Genomic DNA, 18,937 nt, shown 5'->3' on the forward strand with positions numbered 1-18,937 from the left:
CTGCCCTTTGCCTGCAAATGTTCCAGGCTCTGAGCGAGTGTGACTCAGAGTTCCGCCAGCCTCCCTGCCTCCTTCAAATAACTCTCCTGCTGTCTAACCTCCATCCCTCTGGCTGCAGCTCTGATCCCATTTGCTGAACAATCCCCTCCCTGTCTCCCCTAGCTGCCATCTGGAGGAGGCAAAGTGGACATGTGGACTCAGCCCTGGGGAGGCTCTGACGGCCCCTTGTCAAGGTGACCAGTGTCTCACAGAGACAACCTCCTGCCCTGGAAGGAAAGCTTTGTCTTCCTGCTACCCCATTCATTCATTCACTCACTCATTCATTCAATACATCCTTATGGCATGCCCACTATGTGCCAGGGACTGCTCCAGGTGCCAGGACCTGACAGGACTTTCCTGTCAGGCCTCTGTCCCCCAAGCTGTCTCTCCTGACATGAAGGAAGCAGAATCTCAGGCAAAGTGGATCTAAGCCTACCTCTACCAGCCCCTGACTCTCCAGGTGACCTTGGGCCAGCAGCTCCCCACTCTGCCTTTCTCCTTTAAAATAAGGGAGCGGGTCCAGAATCTTATTTCGAAGGCCTTGCCAGTCCCGCTTTTCTCAGGTGTCAGTAACTCAATAACAAAGCCATCATCAGTTCCATCCTACAGCTGTGAGAGTCAGCACTCTGCATGGGCTTCCTCTCAGGTGGACTTAACGACCCTCCCTCTCTTCCCAGTTCCATGCATTTTAAAGAGGAGTCTAGGGACAGCTCTGCTGCTAATGGTGAATTTCAGTTGCCAGAGAGGCTTGGGGGCTGGAGGGGAGACGAAACAAACATTTGCAGAATGCCTTTGCCTTCTTCACAAATGTTCTTTAATAATCTTTGCAGAGGTGGATACGCCTATCCTCATTTTACAGACAAGGGAACTGGACCTCACAGCTGCTAAGTAGCAGGGTTGGGATGTGAATTCAGGCCCACGCTGGCCCATGCTCTTGCTGCAGCACCAGGCTGTATCCCTGGCGTCAGATGGGCCCTGGGGACAGAGGGTGGCTTCCTCTTCCAAAGCCTGTGTTGGAACTGGGAGAGGAGATCTCATCACTGAAATGACTTTCAGGGAGTTGGGTGCCACTGATTTCTCCCTTCTCCACCAACAGAGGAGAGGAGAACCTTGGGCTCAGTTGTGCTGAGTCATTCAGGGCCTAGGAAACCCAGGTTTATATTTACCCCAAAGCAGCCACCTCAGCAGGTTTGGGGCTGTCAGTTCAGTCGCTCAGTCGTGTCTGACTCTTGATGGACTGCAGCACGCCAGGCTTCCCTGTCCATCAAAAACTTCCAAGGCTTGGTCAAACTCAAGTCCATCAAGTCAGTGATGTCATCCAACTATCTCATCCTCTGTTGTCTCCTCCTCCTGCCTTGGGGCCATACTTCCTCTTTATCTCAGAGTACCTGGATTCATTCCCTGGCCAGGCAGGCAGATAGGGAGGGACCATGGGGCTGGAACACAGTGGCTGGGGCACCCCCACCTTAAGCCCAGTCAATGACCTGGTAGGCTGGACACTGGTCTCTGCCTCAGCCCAGCCTGACATCAGCCTGGGCCTTCCCTGAGTGTGCATAGACCACCAGCCTCTGAATCCAGGGGCTTGTTAACACTGCCAGGCTACATACTCCTCCAGACATCCAGAACAGGGATCCTGCTGGAGATATGTGACACCAGCTGTTAACTAAGCTTCCCCCTGAAGCTCAGAGGTGCTGGGCTGTGAAACCTAGCCTCTGGAGCAATCTTGAGTGAGTTATAATCCTGACACTGACACTTACTAGTTAAGGAGTCTGGGGTGAGGTACACCATCTCTCTGAGCTCAGTATCCCTATTTGTAAAATAGCCTCTTCATGGGGTTATTATGAGGGTTACACTAGCTGATGTAAAGTGATGAATAAAGGCCAGTCAGGATGAGCTTGGCAACCCCCCGTCCCCCTTCCCCCATGCCCCCAAGTGAGGCTGGGCCTGGGGGCTGCAGTTCTGGTAGGACTGAATTTACCAGCTGGCTCTCAGCTCCTCACAGCTGCAGTGTATCTAGTGGCAGTTTCTAAACAGAACTTACCCTCCAGACCACAGACACATTTTCCTGTTGGTCCCTCTTAAGGCTCCGGCAGGAAGCCTGCTCTGCAGACCTTTTTCTTGGACACACCAGGGTGGTGGGGTCCCTGGGCTCAGAGAGAGCTGCCTTGTGGTCTTAGGGGCAAAAGATTTGGCTGTGGTCTGGGGCCCATGGGTGACCCCAACTCCATCCTGGGAACTACCATTAGGGAGAACCTACTTCCAAGGCAGCTGATGTTTCCTACTGAACTTCCTCTTAGGCCTGGTGAGGTTAAGTACTGCCATTCTGTTTATAGATGGCAGACCAGGGACTTGGTCTTTGCCTAAAGTCATTGAGCTTCTTTTTTTAAATTTTATTTTTTAAATATTTTTAAACTATTATGTATTGGGGTATAGCTGATTATGTTAATCAGCTGTTAATGTTGTGATAGTTTTAGGTAAACAGCAAGGGACCCAGCCATACATGCACATGTATCCATTCTCCCCAAAATGCCCCTCTCATTTAAGCTGCCACACAACACTGAGCAGAGTTCCCTGTGCTATACAGTAGGTCCTTGTTGGCTATCCGTGTTAAATCTAGCAGTGTGTACATGTCCATCCCAAACTCAACTATCCCTTCCCCCCATCCCTCCCCACAACAACCATAAGTTTGTTCTCCAAGTCTGTAAGTCTTAAAGTTATTAAAATTCTAAATGGAGGATCTGGGATTTGAACTCAGGTCTGTATGATTCCAAATTTTGTGTGTATACCAGTATGTGACACCACCCCTCTAAACCTCCATCATGGTGATGGTTTACTAAACACTTAATAAAGGCCATGTTCTGAGCTATGCACTCCACATGTTTGGGTTTTTTTTTTATTTTTTTGTGTTGGGGTATAGTTGATTAACTATATTGTGATAGTTTCAGGTGAACAGAAAAGGGACTCAGCCATACATACACATGTATGCATTCTCCCCCAAACTCCCCTCCCATCTAGGCTGCCACATTCCCCATGTTTTTTGTTTTGTTTTGTTTGTACTTTCACCTCTGAGATAGACTCTGTTATTATTATTTCTATCATATAGGGAAGGAAACAGCCACTCAGAAAGACTGAGGATATAAGTTGGTTGGCTTGGTTCTTTCATTGTTACACTGGGTTCCTTGGATAATATCCTGCCCCATTAATCTTCATGATTGAGCTTCGCCTCCGTGGCCCTCCTCTGCCTCAATAGCATCCGTGTCCCTACCCTTCCTTCTATTTGGAGATCTCCTTACCTATCTGTGGCCTCATCCTGGCCTCTATGACCCTTAGCTAGGACCTGCAGAGATGGGCTCCCACCCTCATCGCCAACACAACTAACTGCCCATCCCTGCTGCCTCCCAGCCCACAGGGAATCCCCCCTAATTGCATCTCAAGTTGGGAGACTATTAGCCTGTGATTGCATCCCCAGTGCCTGCCTTGGCCCCTGGGTACCCACTCTCAGCTTCCACAGGCGTCTGAGGTGACGTAAATCCCCAGTCCAATCTGAGCCTCCCCAATACCCCCAGCACCCAGTCCTAGGGAGCTTCTCTCCAGGGAGCTGGGTCCCCTCACAGTGGGGTGGCAGGAAGGGGCTCCCAGCCAGTCAAGTGTAGCACATGCACGTTTGTGCAAACACCATTGATGCTGCTGCTGTGCCATCCTCAGACAGAGCCCCTTCCCAACATGTCTCCCCACCCCCACTTCCTGCAGAGCTGCCTCCACTTCCTCCAGGATCCCACTGTGGGAGGGCAGGAGTCTGAGGCTTAGGACTCCTGAGTTCTCTTCCTGGCTGAACCAGTCCCTCTCTGTGACCTTCAGCAAGTCTATTCCGCTTTTTGGGCCTCAAAAACACGAGGTTGTCCTGGTGATCTCCAACTAGCTTCTAGCCAGAAAGATAATACCATTTTGATAATTCCTGGGGTTTTCCTTCCACTAATATTTAAGGAATACTGGGCACGGTGCCAGGCATTGAGGATTCTAAGAAGGCAAGTTCCTGGCCTCACAGAGCTCACAGCCTCCTGAGTGATCAAAACCAGGATGGGGGAAGCACAGGCTGTGGTGGGGACAGAGGAGGCCAGTGGTGCCCTGGGGTACCCAAAGGAGGAAGCTTTTCTAGCTTGGAGGTGGGATCTGAGAAACCATGCTCCAGGGTTTCTGATACCTAAAGAATGAAAAAGAAGGGTAGGGTGGAGGGGGCGGGCTGGACCAGCCCAGGGAACAGCAGTAGGAAGAGGCCTGGAAGCTTTAGGGGAAGGGTGTTAACTTAAGAGGCTAGAGTGTGGATGGAGACCCTGTCAGTAACGACTCTGAGGGCACTGAGGAGCTATAGAAAAATGTGGGGCAGGAGAGTAATGTGACTGCCATATGGGGGAAGGATGGGGGCCAAGGGGGTGAGGGCGGGAACCCTTCCAGGAGGCTTCTAACCATCTGTCTTCCCTCCTGACTTGGGAACACACTCTTCCTGTCCCCACTGGAAAGGGAGGCAAGGCTTTCCTTCTTCCTCTCCTCTTTTCCTAGACATTCCCCATCTCCTCTCTTCCCTGAGACACACAAACATGCACATACACGCCTGTTGCAGATGGGGAGATGACGCAGAGCCCTGTGCCCTAGGAAGAAGCCAGAAGGGAAGGAGTCTGCAGATTTGATGCTCAGCTGAAGCTCCAGCAGGGAGAGCACAGTGTCACTCAGAGCACAGCAATGTCCCTCCCCTGAGCCCTAAGGGGTCAATCTCTGCCTCAGCCACGGAGAATGGAGCTGAGGGGTATATTTTCTCCCCTCTTCTCCTCTGTGTGTGTGTGTGTGTGTGTGTGTGTGTCTGTGTGTGTCTGTGTGTGTCTGTGGAGTGTGTGAAGCACAAGGAAAGCGCCGTCAGCCCTGCCATGGAGCCACCACAGAGAAGTGTGCTCCAGGGCCACTCCAGGCTCAAAAGGGATTTCAGAAGGATTCAGAGGTCAGGGGCACCAGTGGCACAGAACCTGCCTGCCAACGCAGGGGACGCATGTTCCACCCCTGGGTCGGAAAGATTCCTTGGAGAACAAAATGGCAACCCATTGCAGTATGCTTGCCTGGAGAATCCCATGGACAAGAGGAGCCTGGAGGCCTACAGCCTATAAGGTCACAAAGAGTCGGAAACGACTGAACATGCGCACACAGGCACGCACGCAGACGCGCACACAAGTAGAGAATTAAACTTCCCGCCATAGGCTCTGTGGAGCCGGGCATCCTGGGGCCCCAGCTGCACAGAGTTGGGGCACACTCTGGGCTCCGCTCCTCGGCCTCCCTCTAGCAACCCAGGGCTCCCTCAGGCATCTTCCCAGACAGGCACCTGGGCCACGTGAAGCCTCCACCTTGGGGCCCACACATGTGGGGGACCATTCTCCCCTCAGCCCTTATGGCTCTGTCAGGTGCCCACTGTGGGTGTGGGTGCTCAAGCCAAACTTCAGCAGCCTGTCATCTCCTCCACTCTGTCAGTCAGTGCCAGGCCTGGCCAGCACGGTCTCTGGAAGGCACATTTCTGCTTTTCTCCATTTCCCCAGCCTTCAGCAGTCCAGACCCCAACCCTCCCCTCACCCATCTCTTCACGTCCACCCTTGCCCCTCTCCCAGCTCCCTCCCACGTTGCAGCGACAGATGTTTCTAGAGAACAGTCAGCGCACTACTCTCCTCGGTGTCCTTAAACAGTGGTTCCACACCCTTGGGGATAAAACCAGACTCCCCTTTGTGGCTTCGAAGACTGGGTTTACCACTTTGGCCTTGGGTCCTGACCACCCCCTCCCCTCCACCCCAAAGTTCTCTCCTCTCCTGCCTTCAGCAGTTCTCACCTCAGTTTCTTCACAGACGGTTTCACAGACAGTTTCCATGCTCAGAGGCCCCTCTCACTCACTCTCTCCAGGCAAATCCCTCCTCATTCCTCTGGTCTCAGCTTCCGCCAGAGCCTCTGACCATCACATAGACACCCGTTTCGGGTTCCAAAGCCCCCAGAACTTCACCTGCCACAACTCTGACCACAATGGATTATAAATGCCTGGTTAATGTACTCATGTCCTGCGCTTCACTGAATCAATAAGAATAATGTGTACTCCACATGGATGACGGCAGGAGTGAGGTGAGAGATGAGGTGGTATCAGGGTGCAGGGTTCAAGTGCCAAAGACACTATGACAGACCAGGACTACACTGGAGCCCAGCCCATATCAGGCACTATGCTAAGCAGTATCTCATTCTCCCCATGACTGTGAAGATGGGCATTATTACATTATTGCCCCATTTTACAGAAAGGAAACAGGCTGAGAAAGATTAATTTATCCAAGGTCAAACAGCCAGAAGGTGGTACAGGCTGGATCTTCCCAGGTGCTGAAGTGATGGGTTTGAAGGAATGCCCTTGTGGGGTATAAAATGCCAGTGACTTGAAAAGGATGTTTCAAGTTTCAAAAGATTGAAAAGCCCTCAATCCCTCCACAGTCCTAGAGAAGAGATGACCAGAGCACCCTGCTTCCCCACACCAAAAGTTCGGCTTCTCTGGCCGTGGGATGCAGAGGACCTGAATTCCTAGGGGGAAACTGTGTCACCTCACCCTGGAACCTTTCAGGAAGTGTAAGAGAAGCAAGTCCATCAGATCCCACCTCTCACATTCATGTCTCTTTCAGAAGCAGGAGAAGTCTAGGAAGTCTGGAGTACATCCTCTCATCTTCAGGACAGAAGGTAAGGTGCTGAATTTAATAGCAAAGCGAATTTGGTTTGAGAGGAAATGAGATTTCTTTGTCAAGGTGAGTGTGTCTGGGAGAGCTGGGAATGGGGTGGAGTGGGGGAGGGGGCTGGGGCATTTTGGGGGGGCTGCAAAAGGGGGAGTACGGATCTGGAATTATTAGAATGTTGATTATGTCCTCTTGATTGTTAATGAAATTCTTCACCTTGGATTTCTGGACCAGGGGAAAGCTCCCAGAGCTCATTTTCCCACTGATGAGAGCACAAGAGAGGGCAGGAGGGGGCAAAGGACTCTCAGCTTAGGGAGAAATTAAATTCTGCCTAAACAAATGGGACTGGACAAGCCTGGCCACTGCCATTTGGAGTCAGAACCCAGGGCTGACCCGAGGTCGCTTGTGGAAGCTCTGTGGAGACCCCTGGGTGGGGAGAGGCTCAAAGATCTGACTCAGGCAGCAGAGTGCAGCTCCAAGAATAATAACAGCTAACATTATTGAGTGCCTTCCACGAGGCCCACACTAAGTAATGTGCCTGTACTGTTACCCTGAATCTGCCCAGCAGCCCTTGGAGGTGGGTACTATGATTGACCCCATTTTGTAGATGAGCACGCTGAGGAACAGAGAGGACAAAAGCTGGTCCAAGGTCCTGTAGATGGTGCATGGAGGTACCTGGCACCAGCCCATCTGGCACCAATGCCTGTCCTTCGAGATCTGAAGGATGCCCACCTCTACCCCTACTTCACCACCTCTCTGAACCTCAGCTTTCCCCTCTGTAATATGGGCCAATCATAGTGGTCACCACAAAGGGCTGGTGTTAGGAGTCAATGAAATAAAAAATTAAAAACAGCTAAGCCCAGAAACGGTATTCTCTTTGGAGCCTTGCTCTATGCCTCGCTAGGTGGTGAGGTGTCCCTTCTTACCATACTGGCTGAGCACCAATGACATGGAGGCACTGGTCCAGGTGCAAGGATGTAACAGACAGCAAAAGGGACAAAAGTCCCTGCTCTTGTGGAGCATTCATTTAGTGAGAGAAAGCAGACCCCAGAAAAGATAAATTAGTAAGTTAAAATGCTTGTTAGAAAAAAGAAATATGGGACTTCCCTGGTGGTCCATTGGTTAAAAATCCACCTTGGAATACAGAGGACAAGGTTCCATCCCTGATCTGGGAACTGAGATCCCACATGCCGCTGTGTAGCAGGGAAGGAGGGTAGCCAAGCTGCAGAGAAGCCTGTGCCCGAAAGATCCTGAGTGCAGCAACTAAGACTCTAAAATAAGTATTTTTAAAAGAAAAGAAATGCAATAGAACAAAACCAAGCAGTAAGAGGAAGGGACAGCATCCTTCTGGGGGGACTGTAATTAAAATAGGGGGGTCAGAGGAGGTCTTACTGCCTCAGCCGCCACCAAAGTGAGTTGGAGCAAAGACTCAAAGGAAGTATGGGAGTGAGCAAGCACCCATCCGGGGGAACAGCATTCCAGGGAGGGGGAACAGCAACTGCAAAGTACAAAGGTTCTGGGGTGGGTCTATACCTGGTGTGTTCTAGGAATAGCAAACAGGCCAGAGGAGCTACCTTAGCAAAGACAGGAATGGGGGAAGTGCAGATTGCGTGGGCCTTGTTGATCTTTGTAAGGACTAGCTTTTATCTGAACGAGATGAGAATCCACCAGAGGGTTTTAGGCATGATCTGATTTATGTTTTAAAAGTATCACTCTGTCTGTGGTGCCAAGAACAGACTGTTAGGGTCAAGAGCAGGAGCAGAGAGAAACATTAGGAGGCTATTGCAATAATCTGGGTGCGGGTAGATGGTGGTTGCGTACAGGGAGCAGTGGAGGTGGTGATAAGAGTTCTGGGCGTTTTGTGCCAGTAAAGCCAATAGGATGAGCTCAAGGATAAAATGTGGGAAGTGTGAGAGAAAGGGGATCACAGATGATTCCAAGGGTTTGCCTTCTTCATCTGTCAGTTCCCTGGAGGCCCATCCCCTGCTTTTAAAGATCCAGCTCCATCCTCCCTGACCTCCTGCACGTCTCTAGACTCCCTCAGCTCACAGGGCTTTATTCAAAGCACTGCTTCCCACCCTGGCTCCTTCTACCAATACCCAGCTTTGCCTTACAGAGCCCAGAGGACCTCAGTGCATACAACCTGACCAAGAGTATACATCTACCTCACAGCCTTCTGTGTTCTTCAGCCCTTACCTGGCTCAGGAGCTCCCATCACATCTGCTGTCTTCTCTTGCTCCTTGGAACTCACCCTACTCCCTGCCCCACCTGCTCTTCCCTCTCAACCAGGCTGCTTCCCTCACTTCCCCAAGATCTCAGTTGCAGCATCACCACCCCTAGGAAGCCTTCTCTGACCTGCCAGTCTAGCTGGAATAAGCCCCCATTCCAGCCCAAGCCTTTACCATAGTGGGAAGTTCATCTTGACTTGTGTGATTGTTTTCTGAAAGCCTGTCTCCCCACCTGACTGTAACCTCCACAAGGGCAGGGGTCCACCTGTTTCCTCAGGGGCAGGCAATTCACCAAAAGACACATTCAGTGGGTTTGACATGGAGTCTCGGACTTCTGGTAAATTAACCTTCATTGACCTAAAGCCTCCAGCTGCTAGGTAAATGCCGGCATACAGCAGGTGCTTGACACGTATTTATTGAAGGAATGAATCAGTCTGTGAATCAAAGTTCTATAAGACCTTGGACATGTGACAAATTTTCTGAGCCTCAGTTTCATTGTATGTGAGGATGGGAATAAGAGTACTTACTTCCTAGAGACTTCCCTGGTGGCCCAGCAGTTTAGACACCACGCTCCCAATGCAGGGGGCCCAGGTTCCATCCCTCGTCAGGGAACTAGATCCCACATGCCTCAGCTAAGACTGCTGCTGCTCCTGTCCGACTCTGTGCGACCCCATAGACGGCAGCCCACCAGGCTCCCCCATCCCTGGCATTCTCTAGCCAAGAACACTGCAGCCCAAAACATAAAAAAAATGAGTATCTACTTCCTGAGTTGTTGTGAGAATTGAAAAACATAAGGTGTGTGCAATGCCTCACACTAGTAGCTGTTCAATAATTGTTCCTCCTACGCGGGTTCAGACAATTACCACCTGACAACTCCCCCAGTCTTCCCTCCCCCACCCCTATTCCGTCCTCCTTTCCCCAGCTGCCTCCCCCTCCTAAGGACTCCCGGTTGTGAAATCACCATCACCTCCAAACACTCCTCTCCTTCCCCAAGATCCCCAAATTCGACACTGGTTACGTATTGATCCTGTTTAACTTTCCCAATGGATGATAAACACAAAATTAAAATGACTTCCTGGAATATTAATGTAGTAAATGGCCCTATTAAAAGAAAGAAAATACAGCTGAGAAAATTCACTTTGATGTAGCATTTCTGCAGGAGGCTCATTTATCTGCAGCTCAGACTCTAGAAATGAGATTCTGAAGGTTTCTCTGATGTCTCTTATTTTTCCCTCACCCAGAATTTAAACAGAAAATAGAATCACAAGCTGGTGTCATAAAAACGTGGGCCTTTTCCCTTCTCAACCAAAAAGCAAATGAAAACAAGGCCAGGTAGATGTCAGTCTCTGCAAACACTGTCTTGCAGACTGCAGCTGCCCTCCTCAATTTCTCCTGCATCCTGCCCACCTGGCCCTGGCCCACACTGCCAGGCTAACTTCTGAGGGTCAGAACGGGTGTTCAGAGGTCTGCAGGGCTGCTGCTGAAATTAGGAAAGGGGACTCAGGGCCACAGGAGGCTGTGTCTCACGGGGGTAAATGCGCAGGTTTTGATGGACATGAAATCTTGGCTCTGTCGTTTATTAGCTATTATGTTCTTAGACAAAGTACTTTACCTTTCTGAGCCTCAACTCCCTCATCTGTAAAATGGGGATTCTAGTGCCTAGTTACAGGGCAGTTATAAAGCTTTAATGAGATAAAATATCTAGCATGTGGTAGGTTGCTCAGGGTTGCTATGATTTGTCACTATTATTACAGATAGTAATCTGTGTTGTTATTATATTCAGGCCCAGGCTGAGATGTCACCTCCTCCAAAAATCTTCCCCAATCCCTAGACTGAACCATTTGCCTCCTCTGGGTGGCAGTAGCCCTGAGCTTCCCCCATCCCCATGCTGGTTCCTCCCCTGCCTCTCACAGCAGCCTATGGCTCCATGAGGGCTGGCTGGGGTCTTGCTCATGACTGCATCCCAGGGGAACGTGGCAGAACTTGAACATCTTGGAGTCAGAGCCAACACACTGGAGGGTGATGTCCGTATACCCTCTTCACGTGGTCTGCAGATCTGTGCCATGGCACTGGGTGCTTCCACGCAGCCATGGGAACTCAGAGTGCCCATCGTGGAGATGGTTGTCTATGCAGACATCCCTTGTCTGCATCTTCCTTGGGTCTCATGTGCACTCTCTAGAGCCCACTCCTTCCTCCCTGGCTTTAGGGAGGTGCTCAGACCAAGGTCCTCTGGAATTAACTCTCTCTCCCACTTCTTTGCTCTGTCTCCCTGCTTCCCCCTCTCCTCAGCAACTTCTGCTGAGATCCCAGGTCTCCCTCACCTGGATTTGGCCCTGTGGGCAGATGGAGGAGGCTATCTGTCCTCTGCCTAGGCTGAGCCTCCCTTAGTGTCCCTGCATAAGCCTAGGTTAGGCCCTCAACATCCCTGGCTGGGCAAAGCCATGTCTCTGCCACCTTAAATCCAGGTTCTTCTGGCTCAGGGCCCCTATGTTGGGTCCGGGGGAGTATCTCCACTCCTGCCAGGCATCCAGAGCCCTGTCTGCTTTTTTTTTTTAATTAAAAAAAAATTTATTAGAGTATAGTTGATTTACAATGTTTTGTTAGTTTCAGGTGTACAGCAAAGTGATTCAGTTATATGTATACATATATTCATTCTTTTTTCAGATTCGTTACTCATATAGGTTATTACAGAATACTGTGTAGAGTTGCCTGTACTATGCTGCTGCTGCTGCTGCTAAGTCGCTTCAGTCGTGTCCGACTCTGTGCGACCCCATAGACGGAAGCCCACCAGGCTCCCCCGTCCCTGGGATTCTCCAGGCAAGAACACTGGAATGGGGTGCCATTGCTTTCTCTGACCTGTACTATATAGAAGGTCCTTATTGGTTATCTACTTTATATACAGTAGTGAGTGAAGTGTGTGAAAGTTGCTCAGTTGTGTCCGACTCTTTGCAACTCCATGGACTACAGTCCATGGAATTCTCTAGGCCGAAATACCTGAGTGGGTAGCCGTTCCCTTCTCCAGGGGATATTCCTGATCCAGGAATCAAACTGGGGTCTCCTGCATTGCAGGCAGATTCTTTACCAACTGAGCTACCAGGGAAGTGTTTATGTTAATCCCAAGCTCCTAATTTATCCCTTCCTACTACATTTCTCTTTTGGTAACAATAAGTTTGGTTTTAAAATCTGTGAGTCTGTTCCTGTTTTGTAAATAAGTTTATTTGTATCATTTTCAAAATTAGATTCCACATGTAAGTGATATCATAATGATATTTATTTTTCTCTGATTTACTTCAGTTAGTATGATAATCTCTAGGTCCATCCATGTTGCTAAAAATTATATTATTTTGTTCTTTTTATGGCTGAGTAATATTCCATTGTTTATATATACCACATCTTTATCCATTCCTCTACTGATGGACATTTAGGCTGCTTCCATGTCTTTGCTATTGTAAATAGTGCTTCAGTGGACCTTGGGGTGCATGTATATTTTCAAATTACGATTTTTTCTGGATATATATTCAGGAGTGGGATTGCTGGATCATATGGTAGATCTATTTTTAATTTTTTAAGGACCCTTCATGCTGTTCTCCATAGTGGCTGTACCAAATGACATTACCACCAACAGTATAGGAGGGTTCCCTTTTCTCCACACCCTCTCCAGTATTTATTGTTTGTAGACTTTTTGATGATGACCTTTCTGACCAGTGTGAGGTGATACTTTATTGTAGCTTAGATTTGCATTTCTCTGATAATTAGTGATGTTAAACATCTTTTCAAGTGCTTTTTGGCCATCTGTATGTCTTCTTTGGATAAATGTCTATTTAGATCTTCTGTTCATTTTTTGAGTTTGGTTTTTTTTTTTTTTTTTTTTTTGACATAGAGCTGCATGAGCTCTTTTTTATTTTTGAAATACCTATCTGCTCTCGAACCATTCACATTCTAACATTCTAGACACAGGTCCAGTCCTTCTCTCTCTGATACGCACATACAAACAAACACACAGACACATCCATTTGTGTGTCACACAACCAGCACTCTGATACTCAGTCACACAATCACTGTTGTCATAGGCACAGGGCTCAAGAAAGAAGAGGAGCCCCTGTGGACAAGGGGTGGAGGCGGGGGTCTGTGGAAGATCAGCTTGCCTGCTGGGGGCACTGTCCTCTGGAGACCCCTCCCCAGCCAGCCCACGGCCCCCTAGCAGGAAAATGAGAAGCTGGAGCAGAGGGGTTAATTTGGGGAAAAGCAGCAGCTGCTTGAAACAGTGAGGGCGGGCCCCAGGGCAAGACCTGTTCCTGCTGAGATAATGATTGTAAAGGATGCTGGGGTGGGGGCCACCCACACACCCCCAAGCCAGCACACTCCCAACCGCCTTCACGCTCAGGAAGTTATCAGTTTGGGCATGTACTTGTGTGTGTGCGTGTACATGCACACACACAACAGAAAGAAGCATTCTAACCATCTGTGCATCAGACACAGTCCCTTACACAATTATATGAGCACTGCCCTTACTCTCCGTGTTTGAGTATAAACCTATATGGAGACACAAGCTACAGGCTGCCCTGGCCCTCAGAAGCCAGGGACACACACAAACACATATACAGACACATACACCGCCACAGCTTTCCAGTCTGCGTGTCAGGGTCTGACAGTGTGCCAAAGTGACCCCATCACTTTTCAAGGTCAGAGAATGGCTTCTTGTAAGAATGAGCAGAGAGTTAGGGACCAGAATGGGGAGGGCGCTCTGTCATAGCTTGAGGGACTGGCCAGGACAGCCTCTACATCTCCTTGGGTCTTCTTACTCCTAAAGGCTGTACCTCCCATAACACCAAACAATAAAGCACAGCCAGATCCCATATTACATATGATTTGTGTATAACCATATGAGTTGAGCAGCTTTGCAGTTGGCGTAATGTTCCATTTTGGAGACTTATATTAAGCATTCATTACTTGTGATTTCTTCTGTTCATATATGAGGTCATTGACATTTTTCAGCAAACCTTCAAAAGTCTTTGGGCCTTTGGGTCTTGGCCTTTGGTGCATGATTGGAAACAGAGCCCTGTGGGAAGGGATAATGGGCCTGGTGTAGGGGGCAAATTACCACTGGTCTAGCCCCTGTTCAGTGACAGTAGGCATGGATAGGCTAGGGACCACCCCTCCAAGAGGGTATCCTCTGGGGGTGGGGGGACCAATTTGATCCTCACCAGTTACTATCTCTTAGAGCCAATAAAAGGGCTGAGTGAGGACTGTGGGCCCAGAACTGCCACATTGAGACCCCAGACCACGCCTGGACAGCTCTGTGAATGCAGACACCAACCCAAAAGAACATTTAGATACAGGTCCCAACACATGCTTGGACAGATGCACACCCTCACCACCTGGAGACATGCCCCAACAGATGTGCATTACCCCAGCACCTAGGCACACACCTGGACAGACACATTCTCCCTAATGGATTGGCCCATAGACTGACTCTGGTAGCTCCCCACCCGCCAAAATACAAAGACCCTCCTAGAGTGGCACAGAGGTTCTCCTGGGCAGAGTCATCTGTGAACAACCCAACATGGTACTCAAGTCCACACAGCAAGACATACTCAGGCACATAACTACAGATACCCACATCTGACCATCTTCCCTCACCTTTCCTCTCACACCTACCCACACTTGCTCCCTGGCCCGTCATGGGGAAACAGAGCATCCCAGCCCCACAGAGCCCAAGGGGCCTGATTAACAGGAAATTCTACGAATGCCAATTAGAGCAAAGTTTACTGAACAAATTGTTTGCAGTTGTGCCCTGCAACCATCATGAATTTTAATCTTGCATTGATTTGCAGTCATGGGAGGTTTGCAGATGCCAGGACCCTCTATGCTTCCTGCTCCTCCCTCCACCCCATGTGGGAGGAGTCATCACTCAGACTCAGGAGCCCTGGGGGCAGTTATCAGTCTCTGGGGCTCCAGAGACATCAGCCTGGGGCCAGCAACCCCAGCCTAGACTGAAGAGACCAAAGATACCTAGAAGATGGGCAAGAGTTTTGGAGATGCACTGGAGAAGGAAATGGCAACCCACTCCAGTGTTCTTGCCTGGAGAATCCCAGGGACGGCGGAGCCTGGTGGGCTACCGTCTATGGGGTCACACAGAGTCGGACACGACTGAAGTGACTTAGCAGCAGCAGCAGCAGCAGCAGGGTATACCCATATGATGTGAATAAAGAGGACCATAAGTTTTAAGGACCCCAGTAATCTGGGAAGGAACTGGAGGTCTGGGAGCTTCTGAGGCTGGATACAGAAGCAAGGCCATAGATAGGGATATAGACACAATTGTGGCTGAGATACAGAGATGGGAGCAGATGTTGTAATAGTTCCAATACCACCTCAACTAACATGTGTCCAGTATGTATACAACCTCAGTCCAAATGCCCTCTTTCAAAATAAATTTGACCTTGCCCTCCTCTCCTTTCCACCAAATCTTTTCCCAAACCATTGCATGTTTTCCCAATGCTTTAAAGAAAAATCGTTGCCTGATCTGCACCACTCACCTCCCTATCTTACACTTCTCTCTCTTCTCCAGCCACTATCAGCCCTCTTGAAGGAGCCATGTTCCCTTCTAGCCACAGGGCATTCTGTTCCTTTATCTGGAGGAGTTTACCTAATTAACAGCTATTCATCTTTGAGGTCTCTAGAGTCCCTGGTGGCTCAGTAGGTAAAGAATCTGCTTGCAATGCAGGAGACCTGGGTTCAATCCCTGGGTTGGGAAGATCCCCTGGAGAAGGGAATGGCAACCCCCCCTCTCCACCAATATTCTTGCCTGGAGAATTCCATGGACAGAGGAGTCTGGCAAGCTACAGTTCATGGGATCACAAAGAGGCGGACACGACTGAGCAACTAACCCACACTCCTCAAGGAATCTTCTTTGACCCTCTACCTGGGTCAAGCCTCCTGTCATTAAATCCTTTCATAGCCCTTTCATCATTAGAGTACAAGCTCCAGGAGGGTAGGAAATGTATCTGTATTTGCTCACTCCTGTATCCCCTGTACTTAGTACAGGGCCTGCCATATAGTTAGATTTTGACATAAATAATTATGTTACAAACCACTCCAAAAATTTAGGGTTCTACAACAAGGAGTTTTCCCTGCAGGCTGACTGGGTTTTGATGGATCTGGGCTGGGCCCAGTTGAGTTTGGTTCCAAATCATGGACTGGGTGCAGGTCTGCTCTGCAAGTCTCTCATTCATTTTGGACCAGCTACTACTTGAGGCATCATCTTCTGCAAAAGGCAGGAATGCAAGAGAGTGTGCCTAACCACGCCCCCTTGGCCAGAGCAGGTCCTGAGGCCTTGGAGGGGGTGCGCATATACGGTCAAGGGAGTGAAAAACTGGGACCAATGGAAACTACCACCTGCTTCATGAATAAAGTTGAGTACTAACTCTGTGCTAGGCATTGTGGTAAGCACTTTATATGCATTAACTCATTTAATTCTTGAATCAACTCTGTAAATACCATTAACCCCATTAAAAATTTTTAATTGAATAAAAACCTGCACAAAGTAAACAATTCAAACAGCACCAATTATATTCAATGAAAAGTAACTCTTCTTTCTACTTCCCCCCATCCCCATTCCCCACAGAATTGTTCTGTGGGCTTTCTGATATAGTATGTGTATCCAAGCACACACACACATGCATGAGAGATCCCTGTTTAAAAATTCAGCTTGGTGCATATTGTATTAAAACTGTTCTGCATCATGGGTTTCTTCTGTTCTGCATTTTTGTTTTCAACAAATAATATGTCTTGGAACTCCTTCCTTATCAAGATTCTTGATCTGATCTACATTATCGTTTACTTGTCTCCATCTTGCAGATGAGGAAACTGAGGCTTAAGTTAAGTGAAACTTGTCCAAGGCATTACAGCTCAAAAGAGTAGGACCGTGAATGAAGTTTAAGTGTGCCTGACTTCAGAGCCTGTGTTCATAGCTGCTCTGTTCTACTATGTCAGTAGCAGTACCCATGGCATCCCGAGCATGGCCAGGGTAGACCCAGAAAAATCTCTGGTCTCCGGCTACGGGCACTTTCAGAGAAGGATGGCAGTGGGGACCCTCATGGTGCTCGGCCCACCAGTCAGCCAAGGAACCCACCAGCACTGGATCCAAAGAGTTGGGACCTTGGCCCCAGGCTTCACCCTCAGACAACCCATCCCTCTTGCCATCCCAGCACTAGCTCTAGGCACTGGGTCAATCCTCATCTTCCCATCCATTGCACCAGCAAGAGGCAAATGCCTACAGCAGGGAAATTGGGGCCCTGGGGCCATTCTTACCTCTGTATCTAACTTTACTTCTTTGGGCAAGCCCCTTCCCCATCTCTGAAAGGGGAGAACAGTTCACCCCTCTCCTTTCAGAGGGAAGCAGGAAGGCCCTGCTGAAAACCTGGAGTGAATGCAGTTCTGATTGGAGGAATGTGGGGTATGGGTGCTATTGCCTGGGCTCTGATCCCTATGACTGGACTGGGTTCACTCACAACCCAGCCTTTCCACAGAGGGGGCCCCGTGCTATAGGAGATAGAACAGATCAGAAGCTTGAATCCTGCCTCTGCCACTTATTGACTCTGGGGCCTTGGGTTCTGCTAATAATAGTTATAATATATTGAACTCTTGGGAATTCCAGTGATTAGAGCTCTCCATTCTCACTACTCAAGGGCCTGGGGTTCAATTCCTGGTCAGAAAACTAAGACCCCACAAGTCACATGGTTTGGCCAGGAGTGGGATATATATATATATATGACTCTTATTATGTTCCAAATGCGGGTAAACCTGCTTCATTTAACTCTCCTGAGAATCCTATGAAGTAAATACCATCCCAATCTACACACACAACAAATGAAGCTCAAAGAAGTATAAAGGACTTCCACAAGGCCTGGAAGTAGAAAAGCAAAATACTTCGCTTTTCTGAATCATGGTTTCCTCTTCTGTAAAGTGGGTACAGTAGTATCCCTCTCTCATGGTTGTGGATTAGGAAAACAAATGTGAGCCAACTAAATTGGTTTCTCTGCAGACCTGCAGTAGGTGCTCAGTAAATATGAATTTCCTTCCCCATCCTCTTGGAGCTGGAGACTGGATTGGAAGAGTACTTTGGAATCCCAGGGATGCTTTAAAAATGACAGATCCTAGGTCCTACCCTCAGACACTCTGATGTAAGTGTAAGTTAGCCAGGATTCCCTGGGTGGCTGCTGGGTCCAGCACCATGAGGATCCCCATCTTTCTCTGAGATCACCCCCCAGTTGGAGACCAGGGTGCAGCCTGGGATTCCTGAGATTCCCAAGGTGGTTCTAATGTTCAGCCAGCGTTGAAAACAGTTGTATTCTAGACCCTAAGTGGGTAGAGGGGGACATCATGGGAAGCCCCCTGACCTATTAGCTCCTGAAACAGCCTGCTCACTGTTCTTACTACTTCTGCTCTCCTCCTCCTCCTCCCTAATCCATTCGTCAGTCAACTGCCAGAGAGATGATTAAAAACTTAAATTAGATTGCTCTCCTTCAGTAACTTCCCACTCCGCTTAAATATGAAAAAATAAAAAATAAAAAAAATCCCCCTACCTTCCAAGACCCAACCCATCAGCCTTGTAGACCTGGTTCCCACTGTCCCCTCTGCCCTCACTCCCCAATCTGTTCCTGCCCATTCCCACTTGCCTTTAGGTCTTATATCACCCAGTAGTTCCACAGAGAGGTTTCCCCTGGCCATCCTTCTAGAGTTGGCCCCCTTAGTTTTGCTTTCCTGGAAATAGTTAAATGCATGATGGAAGGCATAGGTCGCTTTTAAAATCATTTCTTTCTTTATGTGTTTAAAGCCTGTCTCCCTCAGTAGACTCTCTAAGTTCCATGAGGACAGGGTTCATGTCTCTTTCTATTTGTTTTTCTCTAGTGCCTTACATGGGCTTCCTTGATGGCTCAG

The sequence above is a fragment of the Bubalus kerabau genome, chromosome 1, assembly GCF_029407905.1.
Source record: "Bubalus kerabau isolate K-KA32 ecotype Philippines breed swamp buffalo chromosome 1, PCC_UOA_SB_1v2, whole genome shotgun sequence".
NCBI lineage: Eukaryota > Metazoa > Chordata > Mammalia > Artiodactyla > Bovidae > Bubalus > Bubalus kerabau.